Source organism: Sebastes fasciatus, chromosome 16, assembly GCF_043250625.1.
Source record: "Sebastes fasciatus isolate fSebFas1 chromosome 16, fSebFas1.pri, whole genome shotgun sequence".
In the NCBI taxonomy this organism is placed as follows: Eukaryota; Metazoa; Chordata; class Actinopteri; order Perciformes; family Sebastidae; genus Sebastes; species Sebastes fasciatus.
Window position 1 is genome coordinate 26,740,264 of NC_133810.1, and position 22,559 is coordinate 26,762,822.

Here is a 22,559-nt window from a genome sequence, read left to right on the forward strand (position 1 = left end):
TACAAAAACTAAAAAGCACTGATCTGCTGCAATGATTCCTTTAGGAAAACAAGAGATCTGAGGAGACATGGAAGAGCAAGTTTACTGTCATGCTCAAAATACTGAAAAGAGCATATAGATAGTGCAGCTAACAACTTCACAACAGTGGTGACGTTCATGTATTTGCTTGAAATGAAGATTTTAAAGTATCACTATAAGATAACACTAATATGTTTCATGACTGTAGGCCTAGAAAACTTCTTCAAAATGTTCTCTGAACTTTAACACAATGCTCAGGGATATCTTAAGTCTTAAATTCCCAAAAAGTTTGCATTTCTTCATCCTTTATTTCTTAACCTCTGATTAGGCGCGGGCGATATAACGAGATTATCGTTAGACATGATATTGATTGGCCACGATAATGGTTCTCACATGTCCACAATAACAGAACAATATTTAATTATGTTGAATATAGAGATTTCCCCAGTATATTGCAAACCCGGCGGGCCTGAGACGACTCCCCGCCGGGACGAAGCATCAAGCATCAGCATGGCAGGGATTTACATCTCCATTACTACAGTTAACCGTTACTCAAGGGAGCGCCTGTGGAACAGTGATAAACACATTTAATTTCCTATATTCTTTACAATAAAAGTCCCCCCGTTATTTTGTTATATAAAAGCTTTTATTATGAAGCAGCAAAATCAGGAAATGTTGGGTTTTCATCAGCGGCAACTTAAGACGACTCCTATGCAGATGAAAAGCAAAACGGTAAAATAAAACGATTCTTTGGTTTTAACCAAACGAGAAAGGAGAGCCAGAGAATGTGAACTAAGTGATTTGTAAATTGTGCGATGAACAAGTCGAGACTAAAGATATAAATGCCACAAATCTCTTCTCCCATCTTAAAACTCATCATCCAGAATACGCAAGTCTGCCACCAACTCCATCCACGGAGAACTGCCGGACCAAAACTCCTCCCAATATCGCCCAACCCTTCCTCTGATACACTGCAGCACTTTCCCGTGTCCTTATGAAATTAGGATTAATCAAAAACAACAACCCTCACAGGCATATACAGTATATACTGTAACTGAAGCCTAATTCCATACTGCCATCGAACACGGCCACAAAGCATTTTAGTGCTGAACACCCCTCCACCAGACCATTCGTCAAAAGGACAAAGTGCTCTTTGATTACAACTGCTGTGAGCCATGCATTACGGCTGACAAATGGCCTCCCACTTATCCCTCTGCAGCAGCACTATGATAAAGCTCCATCCTCACACCATGTCTAATAGGAGCCACTGTCACCTTATAGAGACCCAATTTAACACGTAACGTGTGGTGTAAATTGAATGATGGCTTTCTAATGGGCGCACAGTCGCCCTTGCCTCTGTGATGCTCACTGTGGCGTGATCCGTGTCCTGTTTGCGGTTTTTGTGTAGGATTTGTTGTGTTTAGGAAATGGTGTGGTACATCCAACTCTTTGGGTAGCTGTAGACAAGGATGGATTTTTTTCCATGTGTCACTGATACAAAAACACAAAGAGAAAACCATGCAGTGGATGTTTCCTGTGTATTGACAGAACCTCTTGTCCCAACAGTTTGACATTATTTGCCAGCAAAAGTGGAGGAGGCCGGTGGAGAGCTGACAGCTGGAGGCTGATTGTTGCAGAGTGGTTGATCGCTACAACCCCTCCATCATCACAATCTCCAAATAGACACATACACACACCTCCAGCCACAGGACCACTTCACCAATCACAACCTCTAAAAACAACAAAACTGTTGAGGGACCCACAACACACAGCATGACCAAGAACACAACATCATAGTTCAGTATTTCAACCTTTTTTTATATATAAACTGGATAAATCATTCAGAAGAGCAGTGAATAGCAGTGCTGATGCAACACCGGACTGGCTCAGTCAATTGTCAATATGAGATCAATGTGCTTAAAACCCTGAATGGACTTTAGATTATCTAATTCTGAGAAGTAGTGAAGACTGTTGATTTGACTGAAGCAATGTTCCTGTCTGTGGGGGATGGATAGGTGTGAACAAGAAAGCAAATCAATACAGTATAAGAACCTCTGCCCTAAAACTTTTATCAAAAACCCAGGGGCCCACTGAGGCAAAGCTGAGTGAGTTAAGCTTTAGATGTAAGCTTACTGCAACGAGAGCAAGTGGAGTGCACACAAGCTTTTAACCTTATGCATCCAGTTTGTAAGACATACTGATAAGATGACCTATTGACCTTTAACAACATGTACTGTATCCTGGAGTTTTACCAGAATAATCATAAAGCAAATGCAATAAATTCATAGTCATGCTGTTAAACTAATTTTCTATTATTCTTAAACATCTTGGAGATATCTGCAGAATACCGACAAGATGGTCCAACTATTTACATAGCATATGTATATATTCATGCCATTTAGGATGAGTTTCTATGGTCCATACAAGTGACAAATTATCTTCTCTGGAATGGAGTTGAAAGTTGAGTTTAGTTGAAATATTACCACATCCATATCGGATCATTTTTCCCAGCAAGGTGTCCTCAAACAATGTTTGCCGGCGTGTTGCACTGAATGCTTTTACTTCTCTGGAGGTGTTTATTCTATCAGTAGACCCTGGCAGGCTATTTCTCCAGTTCCTATCCCCTCAATAACCCCTTTAAGTGACTACCGCTGGCAGGCGTCGTCAGATATACAAATAAATGTCAAATGTAAAATGAAATCATCAGAATCTCAGCAAGAAACGTCTATAAAAAGGCCAAATGAAAACATCATATAAAAGCTGAAACAAGACGTCATCACCCAGACACAGATACTGTACATAATACTCTAATACAAACACAAAAGCATATTTGTTTCTGTTCACGAAAATGGTACAAATCTTAAATTCTCTAAAGGACAGGATTTTCTGATGGAGACCGCATCAGTGAAAAGACTCTCTCTCTCTCTCTGTCTGATCTCAGTGAGCAGGGCCTTTAGGTGAAGACAGCTGTCACCCTGATCTACAGCCCCCGGCAGCCTCAGTAATGTAGGCCAAATTGCCTGAGTCGCTGGAAATGATGCAGTCATTGTGGAGGAAATTGGAAATCAATTCTTGTCATCACTGAACATAACTCCCTTCTTTAGGAGAGCCAGGGCTCAAACGTATTTGTGTGCTACGGCCGCGCCGACAAAGATACCACTGTGTGGGAAAATGGAAGCGGACAGGAGCAAGATAAAGAAATGAGAAAGGAAACAGCTGGAGGGATAGCGAAGTAACACTGGTAATTTAAACCAAATTCTAACATGCATCCTGGGTGAATGTACACATCATATATTATTAGTATAATAGAAACAATAAAGTGAATATTGATGAAATGCCTGTGAGGTTATACACCTTGAACAACCTCTAAGACCCCTGGAATATTAATCTAAAAATACAGAATCACTAACACAATACAGATTCCTCTGTCGCGCTGTTATTCTGTCCTCAGGGTAAAGTGTGCTCATTAAACAGATTTCTCACCAGTAATGCTCAGTAGTTCTCAGTAATGAGTTTTCTTAACAGATTTTCAGAGCACGTTTGGTTTCCTGGAGCTCACCTCGACATTGTTTACAACTCGGTTTAATTCTTCAAGGGGACTTTCACTGTCCCCGGAAGACACTGAAGTTAAAGGGGATAATGGTGCATTACTGAATTGTAAATCAGGGGAAGGAGCTCTTTTGTGGACACAGTAAGTGTTGATATACTGCATGTAACTCATGTAGGTCATAGCATGAGGCATGACACAGTACAGTGCTTCTGCATGCTGAGCGCTTCATAAAGATGATCCCAAGGGCGCCCGGGCTCAATAAGAAGCAATCAGCAACAGCGGCACGCCCTCCCCGGCTCTCCTCCATCTTCCCACAAGGCACTGCTCCGAGTCAGCCCCCATCCATTATGCATCAAAACCCGCGCTACAAATCTCCTCAAATAGAACAGAGTGTCAGGCGTGATAAAGAACAATCGACAAAGGGGAGGGAATCAAAGCACCGAAATTCCCAGGATGAAAAATATTCCACTTTGCTCTCTGATGTTGTTCTTTGTTTTTCTTTGTTTGTGTTGTTATTCGAGTTGTATGTTCATGTCTCTCGTGGGATGCTTGCCGAGGCGCAAGTCATCCGTCATCCTAATTGGTTGTGTTTAGAGAGCAACTGTTGTGTTTGATAGAGAAGCTTTTCCACTCCTTCTGGTCAAAACAAAGCTGTGGTTCTGCTATCAAAGATGGATAGCTGAGTAAATAGAAGTGGCCACAGATGTGATTATCCCAGCCTTGTCTGTTTGTCTCAAAGTTTTTTGCCTCAGTGTGTTCAGCTGTTGTAATCTAGCATCCTTCATCTTTATATGCCTGGAGCACAGTCAGACTCAGCTGGGTGGAAGCCAGCAGCCGCTGCGTCTGGTTTTAATGAGATTACATTAGTTGAGATGTTACGGCGTATGTTAAGATACAAGGATAACTCACAGGGTGGCCGCCTGCCACTCTCAGAGAAAACAGTTCTAGTCCCTTTTTTATCAAGATAAATTGGTAGTAATGACCTTAAATGCCTTTTTGATAAAAACTGAAATTCGAGGATGAAAAACTTGTCACTGAAAGCTGAACACCTTGCAACAAAACAACAAAATTGAAAAGAAGAAGAAAAAAAACTAAACACAGAAGATTAAGTTTATCTCTGTAAAAGTGGATTCCAAGAATCTGAGAAAGCCAACAGGTAGGTAATAAACCGAACCAAAGCACGCTGTGGTTCCCACAAAGAATATAACGATGTCCAATCAAAATATAATTTGTTCACAGAAAAATAGCTTTTAGGGGAACAAATCAGTCTAAATATGGGTTTTGGGTAGCAAATGGAAAACAGACCTTCCTGCAAAAGCAGTGTCATATTCAGCTGGAATTGGTGGAATCAAGGAAAATGGCTTTTTAAAAATCAGAGCCAGGATTTGCTAAACATAGAAAAACAAATAAAACATCAATTAATCATGAAAAGTTGAAGTGTTTGACTTAACTGAAGGGATATTTTTCATGGCAGACAATGTGAGTTGAATGACATTGCTGAACTCTTTGAGGTAGACTTTACTTATCAGGGTGTACAGTGAAGGACAAAGCCTGCCCCTGGTGATATATTGGACAGCAGGGAACTATGGGGAAATCCATCTTTGTCAATCCACTACTTTACATGGTAACTGTATTGCTCATAACGGCCCATTTTTCACTACATCTAATCTCCTCACATCTTCCATTTCCTCCCACCCTCTCCTGTCAGATGGACATTTAATGGCAGTGACCAACCATCATTCATATTAATGTGTATTATCCGAGAAATCACATCACTTTTTACAACCCGAATGACGCTCATTTTGTCATTAAAATTTTAGATTCACGCAGGTTTTGGAAGTCATAAAAAGTTTGCCAACTTCCTTTAACTTACAATACAGTGAGGGCTAGGAGGAGTCCTCACTACAGTGAGGAATAACAGGTGAGGACACTCTGTGTGAATTTGGGACTGCCCTCACTAAAAAACATCAGCATTTAGTTGTATGATAAAATGCTTAACCTTGCCTACAGTATGTTTACATGTGTCAGACTGTGTGAATAATAACAGTTGCAAAAGCAGAGACTGTGGTTTGCATTATGTCTCCTAACAACAGTCAGTGTTGGTTTCTTTTAAGCATAACCACAATCATTTGCTAACCATAACCAAGTAGTTTTAGTCACCTGAATTTAACCAAAGTTAACCATAGGGGTGGCAGATCATGAAACGGTTAGAGGACACCGTCCAATCAATACACATGGGGAAATTTGCCAAACATTGCGTGAGCATTCCTATGGAAGCCTGGTTTTACTGCTAAAATATGTTTTGACCCATTATTAGGCTCTGCGGTGGGTATCGTAAATCTACTGAACCATCTACATCTACAGCTTTAAGCTGCCTCTGAATCCTACCCTCGCCCAAGCAAAGAGCTTGATGGTTTGACTCTGCCTTATGTCTGCTTAGGCTAAACTACTGTATAATGACTGGCCCCATTGACTTGATAGGAAGTTTTATCCGAATGCCATTGCCTGCTCAGTTGTCCAGCCACCATCAACGTTTATCTAGTTCCACTAGTCTCACAAATACAAATGTCCCTTGACCTGTCTTACCAAAGGAAAAAAATGGTTTTAACAGAACCACTTGTTGCACACACAGATCAGCCTCTCGATGCAGGCTTTGTAGACCTCTGTCGATAACACCACCACTTAAAATCATCAGCAAACTTGTAACATGCTAGTAACAACAACCAGCAACAAGCATGTTAAGCAAATTAACATGTTGCCATCACTGGCAGCATTCTACCTAGCCCACCAAACAAATCAAACAATCTTCCTCAGCTACTACCTTAGCAAGCAACATCACCAGCCAACACAAACAGCTGAGAACAACTAGCTGGTGATAGGGGTGCTAGATAAGAAAAATAAATTTGAGCAATTGACACCAAAACAAGACATTTTGCTTAAAGAAATCTTCTATCAAACTCTACTGAAGGCCATTAAAGTGGGATTCAAACAAACTTTTCTCATCAGTAGAAAACAAACAAATTCTTAGTACTTAACCCTCTCATGTAGTTCATGTAATTATATATGTTCTCTTTTTGGTCAGAGTTGTAATTTATCTGTGACAGCGGGACACCAACTACTTCATTTCTTCAATGTGTCGTGTGGGAAAACCATAGCGCTCCTCATTAGAGCGTTGCACACATGCAAAGCAGAACATCTGGGAACCCACAGCAGCTCGGTTGGCTCAGCGTAGCAGGTGTGTATGAAAATGCACATATAAAACACAGAGAGAGACTTAAGTCATACTGATGTCCTCAGGATCAATCCTTGACTGTGCCTCCCACCCACCATCACACACACACACACACGCTCATCACTGTGGACGCTACCTTTCCAGGCCGTTCTCCATCTGCTTGGCCGTCACCGTGGCTGCATATGTCAGTGTTTGGATCGGAGAGCTGAGCTGAGCTCTCTGGGTCAGCCTTTCATCTGGTCCTTTGATGGGTCTTGCTGGCTCTGCAGCTGTGGATGAGAGGGAGGATAGTACACACACGTATGCATTACTTAGGCATAAGGCATCTTTGAAAGGTGAAAACTAATTGCCAGATTTCCATGAAATTTGCACTTGGATATTCAAGGTCTCCAGAGGATAAATCTTACTGATTTTACTAAACCCGAGTGTGTATTTTATGCAGTATATTTCTTTCCACATACCATCACTCTGATGAGTGATGACAGTTAACATCAGTCACATAGTGTCAGAAGCAATCTCTGTGCAATAACCCTGGAACACCAAGCATCCACTGTACCTACAAATCATACATTCTGTACTATAATTTAAAAAACATACTCTATTTATATAAATCTAAGCACATTGTATAAGCTGTCATATAGGGATGCACCGATACCGGATCTGATATCGGGCCATTACTGACTCAAATAGCTGGATCGGTTCTCGGTAAAAATTCAAATTCCCTGTCTGTATGTACTTAGCTATTAAAAGCTGATTCTGATATAAATAAGCATGCAATCTTCTCAAGCACAAGCCCATTTACACGTCACATGAACCTTGCCTGAGTAACCCATCATCGCTCCACAGCTCCATAGTAATGAAGTCTGTTCAAAGCGGTGCTGTCACAGCATTTCAAAGAGGACAAGTATGTAAATAGGTGTTTGTTAAGGTCACATTTGTCATGTTACAGTGTGTTATTCCTCATCAGAACTACAGGCCTCGAGGTATGAAAATATGGACAAAATAAGTGTGGACGAAGGGAATCGGAGAATGTCGGTGCCACGACATCCGTGTCAAAATAGCAATTACACGCTGGCCTGATTCATAACGATAAACGCTGAGCCAGGTTACCGAGACAGTGAACGCTGTCTGATTGTGCCAAGGTCCCTGAATTCAATTAGTGACACCCACACCCACACCCACACCCCCACCCCCACACATACAAGTTCTCAGGGTGCTGGCAGCTCAATCAGGTGTGGAAACCTTGCTATTGCTGATTTATCTGGAAAACACAGTTTGGGTGTGTGTGTGTGTGTGGGTGTGTGTGTGGCGCACTGTCAGTATGTCTCCAAAGCTACTTGACAACACACTGAGCTGTCGCTCAAACCTCATCTGGACTGACAGTCAAGTCTCATGCTGTGGGGACTCCGGTCTCAGATCTACCTCAGACTATCCTGTCTTTCCAACGACTGCATTCCAGTCAAATGGGTTGGAGTTTAAATCCAGACAGACAGGGGAAAACTGCAACAAACATGTACAACGAAGTGCTCTTGAGCAAGGCACTTCGGTCTAATCCCAGAGTCTTTCCTAAAATTCACGAGGGCTTAGCATTGTGTACGAGGGCTATCTCACAGACATTCTGAGGCCTTTACCTTGCTTGAGGGAATTACCCAAAATTAATACAGTAATGGTAAAAATGGTAATGATATGGGAAGCCTTGAAATGCCTTATAGTGATCGACGGAAGCATCTTAAAGTGCAGCCAAGGAATAGAGAGCATACACACTGGGGACGTTTGCAGGTGAGTGGGAAGAGGTCGTGATGAAGGTCACAACCTCCAAGTCGGAGGCCATGGTACTCAGCAGAACAAATTATGCGATGTCTGCAATCATGCAACAGGTTTGTTCAAATAGTATCATGTAAAATTTGTGCAGTCCAATTTACAGTATTAAGTAGAGTAGATAAGTTTTTTTTTTTAAGTAAACTACTATTTGACTGTAACCTCCAAACAGGTTGAGATATCTTAAGATACGATAAGATAAGAGATATGATTATATTTTAGATTGTCAGATGAGACAGCAGCAACAGAGATAACACAGATCATAGATAAGAAGCATACACAGGTATAATACTAGGGGAAATGAAAAGCAGTGGTAGTACTCGGTGACTCCAAAGCGTGAATGTGCTACTGTGTGAATGTGAAACAAGGTAGCACTGAACAAGAGTGTGCATGCTCAAAAATCCTTTGTGCTTTATTCTTGTTATCTCGACTATCAGGACAGAGAATATACAGTATGTCAGTATCCAAGTCACAGCTGCACTCCAAACTTGGACCAACCAATCAAAGGTGATTTAGTTTAACACTGCCATTCGCTGTTCCTGACAGGGACTGTCTCTTTGCTGCAAGACAAAGATCCAGATACAGAAGTGGTTTGAAGTAGTAAAGTCTACTTATAATCCCTCTATAATCCTCCACTCAGGGCCGACTGTGATCAACTGTCTTCCCTGGAGGAGACAGAATACAGTCCTACTGGGCCTATCAGCTCGGTGCCATGATAAAAAGCACTATCTGATTTACTATTGCAGCTAATTGGAGCTCCACTGTGCTAATTAAATCAAGGAGCCACCTGGCGTGTGACGTGCAGCGTGTGTCCCAACAGAGATGAAAACTTCCCACTCCTTTTTATGTAGACATTCCAGATAATATTCAAGTTGATTTTTTTTTAATTCTCTCCATATGCACAAGCAGGCTGCCCCTGGTCTCAGTTAAAAGCAACCGATAACATAAGAACCTCGGCTGCCTGGGTGTCCCGAGCTCGTTGCAATCAGGGCCATTTGAAAATGTCAGGCTCCCTTGTTAGCAATTCAAACCGCCAAAGAGGCAATTACGCCATTTCATGTATCCACAGAGGCCCCGCTGCCTCCGACACAACTCTGACACCGTGCCCCCGTGTTTTAATATGGCCGACAGGAACATTACATTCCTCAGCTGCTATGAAAAACTAAGCGAGCCATATTAATACCCCCCCTCACCAGCCTCCATTCTCACCGCCTCCCTCTCCTATCTCTCTCAATCACCCTTATCTCTCTCTCTCTCCAGCCCTCACCTCCTCTTTCATTTCCAAGACAGTCTATCATTTGGGAAACACGGCGGCATGATTGTGGCTTCCGCTGGAGGGGGAGAGCCGAATGCTATCATCACTCCCAGGGCCATAATCAATAGTGTCAGTAATGGCGATGGCGGGAGGAGAACAGTGGATTGCTGCGGGGTCCTCAGAGATCATATTGGAGGGCTTTGTCTTTTCTCTGGCTCTCCCCACAGTCCTGTTAAATTATTCTGCAGGCATTCCCACTGTCAGCCTCACTCCACTGAGGGCTGCTGGAAGGGAAACACTATTCTGTTATAAAGAGTTCGGAGATCATGTTGCCTGTTAAAAAAGGCTTCCAAAGATATAGTTAATGACAAAGGTCCGCTAGTATATCAAAATATGTGAATTTATACCATGAGTAGTTTAATGCATGCCATGTGTTTGATTGGACATGAATTCCAATATTTCACAGTTAAGTCATAACCTACGGCATTTTATCTTTCTATTAACATCCACTAATTGATGTAACTCTCTTCTTTTAATGGCATTGTGGGCATTTTGGTGCAGCCTGCAGTACTGAACCTGTACATGGTGAGTTACTATAGCTCCTATAATCACATAAAAAGGCCCCCGCTGGTCTTATTACCAAATTTTTTAAAAGCTAGAATATTAAATTTCACTTGCAGGACAGATCCTCAGAAACATTTTCATGGGGAAAGGATTTATTGCAGGCAGTATGTCTCACCAACATTTTGTGCTGCAGAAGAAGTAAATCACACGAGAGAGACACACCAGCGGGATAAGCTCACACTGTGAAAATCATTCCAGGTGGTAAATCAGACGAGCGATAACAATGATCTGTGCTTGAGTTTGAACCTCAAGTTTTAGTGCTGGTGAACCTTCGCCACAGAAAAAGGCTGACTTCACAGCTATGTCTGTTTAATGTTCAGTATTTGTGTGCTTTAGTTGACCTCTATCATCTTTTACAGTTATAATCCTTTTTTCGGGGGGGGATTTTCATGGAACCCAACACATTTTGACATCGTTTTTGGTCTGGATTTTCTTAGCAACAGCCAATCAATGTATTTACACTCTATAATAACCTCTAATAAAGTAGCTTTCATATTTAGTGGTGGGGTCCACCACAGGATTCAAATTTCCTTTACATGCATGAGGGATTTACAGGATACGATGCAGAATGTAATCCAGCTACAATCTCACTGATATCTGCCCCACTGTTTACTCTCCTACAGCAATATCACAATTGTATGAAGTTGCTAATGCAAACCAAACATTGTCTACTGCTGCTAGCTCCGTTCATCAACAACTACAATTACCATCAACTAGTCAAGTTGCAGTTCACATCCATGTCTGTCCAAAATGTCATCACTCCCATTAATTTATCCTATTAGACATTTGTGTGAAATTATCACTGTCAATTAGCATATGAATTTTTAAGATAGGACTAAGAAAAGTGTTCTGTGAGGTCATAGTGACCTTGACCTTTGACCACAAAGTTCAAATCATTCATCCTTGAGTGCAAGTGGATGTTTGTGGCAAATTTGAAGCGATTCCCTCCAGGTGTTCCTGAGATATTGCATTTACGAGAATGGGTCAGATGTAAGGTCACAGTGACCTTGACCTTTGACGACCAAATTCTAATCAGTTCATCCTTGAGTCCAAGTGGACGTTTCTGCCAAATTTGAATAAATTCCTTCAAGACGTTCACAAGAATAGCACGGACGGATAAATAAAAAACATAATGCCTCCAGCCATGGCTGTCGCCGGCGCCGAGGCATGAAAAGACCTTTTAAATATTGCAACAAGTAGTGCAACAGTAAGGAGCAGCCACAGTGAGCGTTTAGATGCAGAGCTGCAGGCAACAGGCTGCAAATCTCCAACTTCTCAGCAAGGTAACCAAATCCTTTTACAGTGCCCTGCTAGGTGTGGAAAACTACTCAAGCCCTGGGAAGCATGACATCAGATTGTGGTTGCTCATGGCATGATGGAAAAGGCTAATTATTGACTGACTTTTTTTTATTAAAATAACGTGTGTTTGTTTGGCTGTCCTGTAAACAGCTACAACACAAGAGCAACTGTTGCTGTTGCTTACCCCTGAATTTTAGGACCTTATCAAACCACACTAGCTGTTACCACCTGTAACCACAGGTGTCACCATACAGTATCAACCAGGACTGAAACCTTAAGAATTATAACTTTTACCTGACCCTGTGACAAATTCTCATACAATCCCTGACGCAGTTAGCTTAAAAGTGATTTAAAGCTATTGTATTCTGAATGAATAAAAGCAAATTAAGTTTCTGGCATGTGAGGAGGAGCCCTCTGGGTTATGTATCCCAGCACAGTGGCATGTCACCGTTCAGGCAAGCATCGTATGAGCCATAAAACTCCAGGCAAAGTGCTGCTCGCTTGCCCCCCTGGCAGTGTCGAGAGGTGTGGAAGAGCTATCTGTTCTCACAGGGGAAGCCACAGAGAAAATAGGGCACCGCTGTCAAGACATGGGAGAAGCCACAGAGGACCTGCGTAGGATTAGGCAAGCAGGCCTCAAGCTGCCAGACTGCACCAGCTATACTGTACATCGCAGACTGCACTTAAAAATGTGCTCAAACTACCTTGTAATGTTAACAGATGGCACCTTTTTGCCGTGCTTTCATTACATCTCAATTCAAATGTCCCCAGATGGAGCTTTTCAGCTCTGTGTTTGATTCATTTCCTCTGAGTGCTCTTACAAGACGACATTAGCACAGTCGTCTGGTAATGTGAGAAGTCAGCCATTTCGACTCGTGACAGCAGCGTACAGCCGTTGTACTGCCGTGTCAAGGGGTTTCTGATCCCTTCATTATTAGCTGCAGAACACAGAAGAAGGCACATGATTATACAGCTGCGGAGCAGAACGGCTTCACCTCACAACAGGAAGCACGGTTTTTTTTTAAGCCGAGGAAAAAAGCATTTCGCCATCCTGTCGGAGGACAGGGAAAGGAGCTAGCGGGATGGGGCGGAGGGAGCAGAAAAGATACAATTTCACAGCTGAGCACGCCCGCTTGGTTCTCCGGCATGAGCGGGGAAGGATTTCACACCTGAGGTAATAACGGAGCAGAGGTAGAAGATGGGATCAAATTTTTACACTGCTACCCGTCTGTTTCTCTTCATCAGGGAAGACGGTGTTGCCCTTTACAAAGTCTTAAAATAGCATATGCTTTAAAAGAGCAACACAGTGTCTTACATTCACTTAACTCCACCTGTGCTCATTTTTCTCCCTTTAGCCCTTATTCATCTGGTGAGATTACTGTGTGCAAGGGTGTTACAAGTATTGTTGTGTCACTCTAATAACTGAATTGAATACGTGTTGTGTTTCAGGGGTTTTTGTAATCACAGAAATTCTTTACCTTTAATAACCAGAGAAGCCTGAAGCTTGTTGGTTTCATCTGCTCTTTGTCACATAGCCTAGATGAACTGATCAGTAGAGATATTGTTCTCAAAATGACCACCAAGTGAGTTTACAGTCAAGAACAAAGTGGTGGTGGTGCTTAAAACACATCTTGTGGCTGCACTGCATGGCCTGTTGAGGCCATTGAAAACATTTGAGGCAAGAAATAGGCATTACAGTAACAGAATATTGATTCATATTTGATCAGCGCTGGCTAGTTTGACCGTTTGATCGGAGTTTGCGAGTGATTGACAGCCGGCTCTCATACACGGCAGCTGGACAGCCGACTCCAGCTCAGCTCTGACTGGTTGTTTTCCTCCGGTCTGTGAAAACTTGCAGATACAGAAGTTTTAGAAAAATATATTTTTTTAAATCATATTTGCTCCATTTCTACCCACTGCAGCTTTAAGGGACTGAAGGGATTGGCACCAGATGAGGACTTTTGGACATATCTCACTGTGAAAGTGATGCCTTCTGTGTTGTCCTCTAGCAATCTTATCTCTGGGAATAGGAAAGCAACAAAAAAAACACAATCCAACAACAAATGCAAAGTACATCCCCATCAACCGACCAACAGGTACAACTGTGACAGTAATAAATTGCTTTTGGGTGAATTTTCCTTTAGGTTTCCAATCTTATATGCGAACAGATATTTCAGACTCAGAGATTTCCTCAGTTTAGTATTTCCACAATTGATGACCTGGAGCAAAGAAATGTACACAAACACACACACCTGAACATCCTTTCTCACCAACAATAACGTGCTCATGATCACTTTCATATTCTCCACTCTCATCCTTCCATGCTGCTCCCTTTCATCGTTATGCAGATACCATTTCAGCTCATTAAGTGTCAGTCAGTCAGGAGGCTAAACACAGTCCTCAGCTGAGGAATCAATCTGCCATCTCTACGGGCCCACCGGCGAAGCAACACACACCTTATAGCTGCAGCGGAGGATAATCAAAACCCATAATTGCTTTTTAAATCACAACGTTAATGACAAGATCTCTCAATTGTAATGCATTGTAATCACGCCATTAATATGGATACGACTGCAGCATTGGGAGCCATCTGTTTGGCTGAGGCAGCGCTGGACCTTTTCCAAGAGACATACTCATTTCAAGGACTGTATTTTGGCCAGCGATCACAGGCAACATAATCAATGTGAATGCCGCCACCAGCGCTAGGAAACGAGGGACCCAAATTGATCCATCAATCACCTATTCAGACAATGTTTATTCAGCTTTGCCTCACTTCGCAGTTATTCACACTCGCAAATGAAAGCTCAAAAAAAGATGGCAAGGACTGGAGAGCAATAGCGCGGCACAAAAACAGGCGCTCTTTACACAGGGCTCTAGTGTTCGCTTTTGGTGGGGTAGTTGATTGCCTTGGGTTACCTCTGGGTGGAATCAATTATACAAGCTTTTTAAAAGGCCCTCTTTGGTCTTCACAGGAATGCGCGAAGCGAGCATGCTCCCGAGGTATCTAGCATTATTCCTTTTTATGTTCTTACATCAAACTTTCTCTTTCTTCTCAAACTTTTCCCGTACTTACTGCTAGAGTGGAAATGTGGGGCATTTGAGATGTTATTGCAAAACTTCAATTGCCCCCCTCCTTCCCTCCCTCTCCTTCCCCTTATGACTAATGTATTTCCAGTACAAAAGCATATGTTGCTTTTAAAGAAGCTCTGCGGCAACTCCTGCGTGCTGTCGCCGTGTTTGTGGTCGCTTGGGGGGGGGGAGGGGCAGGAACAAAAATAGTTTTTATTTTGCCTTGGGGTGTTTCTGACAGCTTCACTTTGTGTTTTAGCATTAAAGGAATGAGAGAGCCAAACCCTTGCTTTGTTGTGACATGGGTCTCTCTGTGAAAGTCTGGGAAGGCCAGCGGCTGGAGAAACGGGCATATGGGTTATTATGGGAATCCCAAGGGGAAGAGAAAAAGTGGAGCCACATTTCACAAGTAGAGATGCTGGAGAAAAAAAAAGCATTTGCAATTTAAATTTAAGACTGCGGTTTAATCAAAAAAAGAAAAAAGCATGCTCTCAAAGAAATCAACATATCAACAAGGACATTTTGCCAGGCACAGATGCTTCATTGCCTCATTTCTTTTACTGAATGTGTACAGTGTTTCCTTAATTCCAGTGATATAAATAGTCCAAGAGTCTAGACAGGGAAGACTGTGGGATGTCGATGTAACTGCTCCCTTGATGATGATGATGAATGCCAGACAGACTTTATGTGAGGGTGACTTCAAACACATTTTCCTGGTTCAGGCCTGTTAGTTATACATTGAAGAAAAGCTCATTTGACGATAAAAGACGAAGCAATAGGGACCCTTAACTTATTGCATACAGCACTTACAGTTTATGCCTTCCTGCACCCAATTTGCAATAGTTTCCTGGAGTTACAAAACTCTTGAAAGAGAACATTTTTGTTACATCTTCCTAGTACAGCTTGAAGCACAAGTATGCAAACCACATGCTACTGTCTGTCTGTTACATCTCCTGCCAGGCACTTTAAATGTGGGCCTTTTTTACCTGCTGAAACATGGGAGCTCTGGGTCTTTTTTAGTCTGTGGTTAATTGGAAGCCTGCCTACACTCCCTCAGAGCAGAAGACAGTCTGCAGGGAGGAGGGCAACCAACGCAACACATCTCATCTCTCTGCAGATTTCTTCATCTCTTGTAATTAATTGCATCTTTAAAAGAACAAAATGTAAATACGCCGCTGACATGCTGCCAATTAATTTTAAATCGCCGTCTTCCTGACGTTTTCTGCTCAACCGAGGGGGAAATCAAAAGTTTTAGGGGGTGTTACGAAAGCCTTAATAGTGTCCCTTTGTTCCTAGTGACACATTGTGAAAAATGCATTCAGGCCTGACAAAGTGCTCCTGCTCCGTGTAATCAATTCTGTCAGCTTCTACCAGCCGAAAAAAAAAGACGGGCGGAGGGAAGATCTGAGAGAAACCACCATCTCACTTGTCTCCCCTTGTTCTTTGATCAGGCAAAACAAGCTTCGTTCTTTTCACATCGAAGAAATGTAGATAAAGAGAAAACCACCTCATCTGCGCAGGACGAATATTCATTCACTTAGTTATGTAGTTGGTAATTAAAAGCCCAGTAATCATCGACCTCCAGTCTGTGTAATCACTGTAAGGTCAGCAGCCATTCCAACCGAACCAACTACCATATGTTAATGTTTTTAATGCCTTAAATCATTGATACATAATGAGGTGATCACACAGACACACACACACACACACACTGCTGTTGTGCACACAGTGTTATAAGCTGGGCAGAAACCTATCCTACAGTCAGTACATTACTGTACAGGGGATAGACAGCTCAAATGATACTGAAACACACTGAAAATGTCCTCATTTTAAACTCTCATAAATTACATATATAAATGTTTTCCTTCAGAGGTCTGCTGAAATTTCCAGTGTAATCCTGTTAAGGATGGCCCTGACTCTATGACCATGTCAAATCTGCAGTCATTTTACTATCTCATTCAAAACTAAATTGAAAAGTTGGCAGCCTTGCTTAACTTAGTAGAGAAATCATGTCGTGTACAGCATATTACTACCAATAAAACGCTATTCAAAATATAATAACCTGTAACCTTAAATGTTTGTCAGCATGTAACCCTTTTAGAGCGGCGTACCTCACTCTCACACAAATACAACGTAATCTTTTACATTGGAAAACGTGGGATTCTGGCTGTGATCACATGTTTGGAAACTTTCGTACAGTGAAAACAAGAAGAAAAATGACGCAGTGGTCGATGTTGGATTTCTTTCGGTTGGATCAGGCCATGGTGGAAGTGTAGAGAAAGAAGGATAAATACACCAAATTGGTGCAGTAAAAAATTTTTAGGTGCGGGTAAAAAAAAAAAAAATGGTGCATATAATTTTAAAAGTTGCATGCAGCAGTACACGTACCTACCTACACAGAAAAAAGTATTACGAGCCCTGATAGGAACAAGACTAAAGGCCCTATTTTTGTGGCAGCACAACGACCAGCACAAGTAGCGCTATTTTGGTGGCCAGTGCAGAGCACACGGTGCACAGGTGGGAGGTTCATTCAAATGAGGCAACGCAAAGCCAGTTTTTGGTATTTTGGTGGAAAATGTGTCTTAGACTTTGTGCTGATAACAACCGCGGCGGTTTCTGGCGCAACGTCACTCAGCTGCCACTTTGTTTTGTCAACAATACGCCAGCAGTGGTGTAAGTAGAAACACCGGTAAAGCAGTCTGCATTGATCTACAGTATATAATAAAATAGGTGATTCTTACAGTATCTGTTATCCACAGCTGCTTTATACTGTTCGAAAAGCTTCTCCTTCAGTTCATTAAATTCCTGCAGAAGGCAGCAGGACAGATGTCATATATTATTCTTGTAATGCATCACAAAGCAAACCCTGCTGTGTCACATTTTAATATATGATGTACCCGTTTGCAACTTGAAATATAGTAGAACTATGACTAACTGAATATCATTCGATTGATGCGATCATATATACTGCTTCACCAAACTACTTTTCATTATTTGTTTCAATCATAAATTGTACTAATTAACTGTTAACACCATCTGCCTCTGGCTGCAGATTTGTGGTGCTGTGTGTTCACATCGTGCTGCTCTGCACCATCCAGACAACGGGAGTTGCCCAGTTCTTCGCTTGTTGAGCTGTCGTCGTCATGCGTCACTGTAATTGGCTCAGCTGTTTCACAGCGATGAGACGAGCGATGTTACTGGCTTAGAGCATATTTATAAATCACCACACCTTCAGATCTATATTCACCTTCATCTAGCCCTTTTGCACTTCCCGCTGCTGCACATACATGAACCAAAATAGCGCTTAGAGATGCCCAAACGGGTTTGGCACACGGTAGGGGCTTCAGTTGACTGCAATCTCCTCACCTCACCATTAGACACAGCCAAATCCTACACACTGGACCTTTAACACAAAGTACAGCCAGGAAAGTTCCAGTTTGGAAAAGACACAGATGAGATATCTGGTGCTTTTCTCTCAGTATTGTAAAAACACTGTACTGTATGAGGGACCTTCCTTCCAAATTCAAACACCAGGTTTGAAAAGTCAAATACCCAGAGAGCATAGAGAGACAAACATTGTCCTTGTGGATGGCTTAGCAGTAGTCACAGCAGTGTGTGGGTGTTTTACTGCATTATACCTGAAGTGCCTTTCTCTCAAAGAGCCACTGAGGCCAACAGGGAAAGAATGCTCTGCTAACCTCAGTGACTCTCGTAACAATCTGAAGTGGGATTTTCTGCTGCCTCTCAAGGGCCCGTCTTTTATTGCTAGCAAGTAAACAGAAGCAAATAGACCTGTGGTGTGAATTTAAAAAGCTGGAGGTTGTGTACCTGGCTAAGTGCATTAAGAACACCATTTAAGTGCTTCCCTCTGGTGTTCTTGGGGAGATTTCTAAAGAGGTGGAGGCGTTGTTGTGAAACTCTTTTCAATAAGGTTGGCGTTTACACATCCTTGGATAAAGTGCGAGGCCTGGGAAAGAAAGAGACTACACTGCAGCTCAAAGTCCACGGACCCTGTGCACCCCATCACACTGAATCCCAATAACCAGCATGTGTCTAAACAGAATTCTTAGCAAGATATGAAGGTCTGATTACCTCTATGGCCATCAGATAACACAAGTCTGTTTTTATAATGAACAACAACAAATATTAAGTCACCGTTTGATCACATTAGACATGCTTTATATCCCTGTAGAATATTATCAGATTATCAGAACAATGTCTTTGTCTTTTTCACTTCCTCCAAAGAGATTCTTCTAAGATTGCATCTCTAATCAGACTGTGTGATGCTGTAAACAAAAGAGCTGTTTCTGACATGATATCTTATTTTAATATGACAATAACGAGCTGATAAGCCTCCTCGTAAGCTGTGATCCTCTTAACTTCTTGTTCAAGAAGTCCTTTGTCAACATAAACTCAGCTATTACCTGATTAGTGTGTCATGTGTCTGACTTGAGGCCGTGCTTTTCTGTAAAAGCTTGCTGGATTATCTGTGTCTATAGATGTATCTGCTGCTTACATTGTATAGAAGAATGGAGCAGCTGTGTTCCGTCTCACATTCACAACTTAATCAGCTCAGTCAGTTTGACATATTGGAATACCATCAACCCGTTAATGGACTTTGCAGCATGAGAGCTTGTGTCTAATTACAAAATGAATGCCATCAGCAGGTCTTTCCAAGGAAGCGAACAATCGCCGCAGCCATCACACAACGAGCTCAACACGCTTCGTTTAACTGGACAACCCTGGAGTTTCCTCTTGCCCTGTCTCAATACTGAACAGAGAATAAATACATCCCTCTCACTTCCTTCTGTCTGCTCCTTATCACCCTTTTTCTGAAGTTTGCAAGGGGGTCGTAGTTTGTGTGCTAGGTGTTGGAAGCACAGCGGCAACGCCAGTGAAAACAAAACTGCTCTGTGATTTCACCCTCACTTGCTTCAGGCATCTCTCACAGCACCGGGAAACTGCAGCAACACAACAAACTGCTGCAGAGTGCTTCATAAATGCCTCCACAACACAGAGAGAGAGGAGAGCCTTGACTTTGTGGATGCAAGTCAAACCTCTTCATGTAAAAGATTAACAAAACATACTATATATTATCTAACAATTTGTGTTTTATATACCATTACCTTTTAAAATGATAAAATGTATATCGTCCTGTGTAATTACGTTCTGGTTGTCCATATAGGAGTGAATTACTGTGTATAATAGCAGGCAGGGAAGTACCTTAAATGTGAATGTAAAAAATTATTTCCACTCGCATCATCTCATTATTCATTAACACTGCAAATCATAGGCCATTTTACACAGGAACATCTATAAACAGTGATAGTTTTATATTTCAGCATAATGTGTGCAAACTTTGAAATCTATTCTCAGGTTCTTCACTGCTGACTAAAGATGGATTTAATTAATGGGTTTAGTCTGACAGGATGGATCAGTTGTTTTTAGTGTGGCAAGACTGCCCTCTGGTGAATTACCAGGATATGTCTATTAGGATATGACGGCACAGCTGCAATAACATGGATTCATGTGTGGTAATAAGAGCAGCAAGTGAGTGGCATAAAAGAAAAGACGGCAGTCGCTTCAGTTAGGCTCTATAACTGTCTGTTAACAGTCTGTTCCAGCAACCCTCTGTATTATTGACAGTGGGTATTAAATGTCAAATTCTAAAAGACAATGGCATTGAAAAGACTTTAGGCCCTTTAACAATCTCACAAAATGCAATACTAGCCACATTTATGAGTTATAGTCAGGGGTAAGTAATGTTACATTAGAGAAAGCAATTGCAACAGATTGCTGTGTGGAAAAAAGATGCTTTTACCATGTAAGCCAAAAAGATAAAACCAACAGAGAGGCGCTGTATTTCAAGATGTTCATCTCGGCGCAGGCTCTGCTGCAACAAATCTGTTATGCATGTTTTTGTGTGGAATATGTTCAGACAGCGGACACAAATCTCCCTCCTCCCAAAGATTATCTATCTCTCCTGAATATGACTATGAGCCAAATCAGTGAATATCTGTTGGCAGGACTAGCAGGACTGTAGGCAAGTCGAGTCCAAGATTAACCACAGTCAAGCCAAGATCAAGGTTATTCAAGTTAGAGTTAAGTGTTATACAACCTAATGAACCACTCAGGACAATCCACTGGATTCAAATGATCATCAGGAAATCATCAGTGGAGTAGTTTACTCCAAAATATGGAGCAGCCTGTAAATAGATATTCGCTAATTCAGCTCTACTGCAAAACAGATTCTATTGATCCTCCAAATGATGGTGAGCATGCAGCATGGGCTGCCATCTGCAGACACGACTACAGAAAGTCATAAATGAACTACACCCATAAAAACAACAGACCACATCACACAGATTAGCAGAAATTTCACAGATTATCTGATCAAGGACATACAACTACAATATGACATTGCATCACACTTCAGGATACTACATGTATGTGCTTTCCCACACACATGTACACACTCCTCAGTCAGGGCAATATAGCTACCTATAAGGAAACAGTTTTTTCTGGGAATTTGGGAGTTTTGCAACCCAGGGGGAATTTACATTCTACCATGGAAAAACCTACATATTTAGGCTATGTATCTAGGTATTTAACTAGATCATTCCAGTAGTTTTGGACTGTATAATAAACCATTACATTATGCAGTATTTCTCCACAAGCATTTTATCCCTGCTTGAGGGAGAAACATCTCTGAAACAGCATTTACAACTTCATGTTAGGAAATAAATTGGGGAAACATAATTGTACAGTTAACATGAGCAATCCAAATTGTTGTATGCTCAGAGCAAGAACAGCCAATCAGATGTGAAACTCACATGTAATTAACAACAATGTATTTGTAATACTTACATAAAGAAATAGGGATGAAATATATAAAGAAAAATCATTCAAACTACAGCAGGATTGAAATATGGTTACTAGTCATATGAGGAATTGCACAATGAATACAAAATAAAGCCCCTTTCACAGCACACATTTTCACTTGACATAAGATTAGTAGGAAAAACACAGGTGTTACTAATTACTGACATTAACTATGCTAACAAGCGATGCTATTCAATGCATTTAAGAGACTCAGGAGCGCTTAAAGCATTCAGTCAAAAGTCATTTGATAAAAACGTTATTCTTAAGTTTGTAACGTTAAGTGGGAGTTTTTGTTTTTTACCTTTTGGTCCAGAATTTCACTTTTAGCAGTTCCAAGCCCTGCATGGTCTCCTCTGACGCACCTGCAGCAGTCTCTCCTCCTCCTCGTTAGCAACTCAGCAGGTGTGGATAAACTTTTACTGGCTTTTCATTCATGCATAACGTTTACAGTTACTCAAACTTTAGGCTTTGCCATCTAACTTTAGTGGTAGCCAATTTAACACGTCCGAAATTCTCTCAAGTATCATAAACTTGCATCGTGAGAAGAGCGAGTGGCGAAAACAAAACCCTGCACAAAAACGGGCGATGGTAACCCGCAAATTGCGAAATCTGGCAAAAACTCTCGCGATACATTCTGCCCGACGACCTATCCTAACCTTAACCAATCAAATTCAATGCCTAACCTTAACCAAAGATACTCCACCTTTACTCACAGGCGCAGTTTGTGTTGGTTCAATGCATCTATATGCATCTCGATGCATCTATATGCATCTCGATGCATCTATATGCATCTCGATGCATCTATATGCATC

General features: G+C 41.6%; 1 protein-coding gene across 6 annotated transcripts in view; it reads right to left on the reverse strand.

Annotated features, from left to right (window-relative positions):
• Positions 1–22,347, reverse strand: part of auts2a (activator of transcription and developmental regulator AUTS2 a) — a 507,388-nt gene extending 485,041 nt beyond the window's left edge. For all 6 annotated transcript variants that reach the window (XM_074611210.1, XM_074611212.1, XM_074611211.1 and 3 more), the window contains exons 1-2: positions 22,049–22,347; positions 6,937–7,069 (exon numbers count right to left, since the gene is read on the reverse strand). The gene's annotated coding sequence lies outside the window, so the exon portion shown is untranslated. The remainder of the gene's footprint in view (positions 1–6,936; positions 7,070–22,048) is intronic.
• Positions 22,348–22,559: the final 212 nt, after the last annotated feature.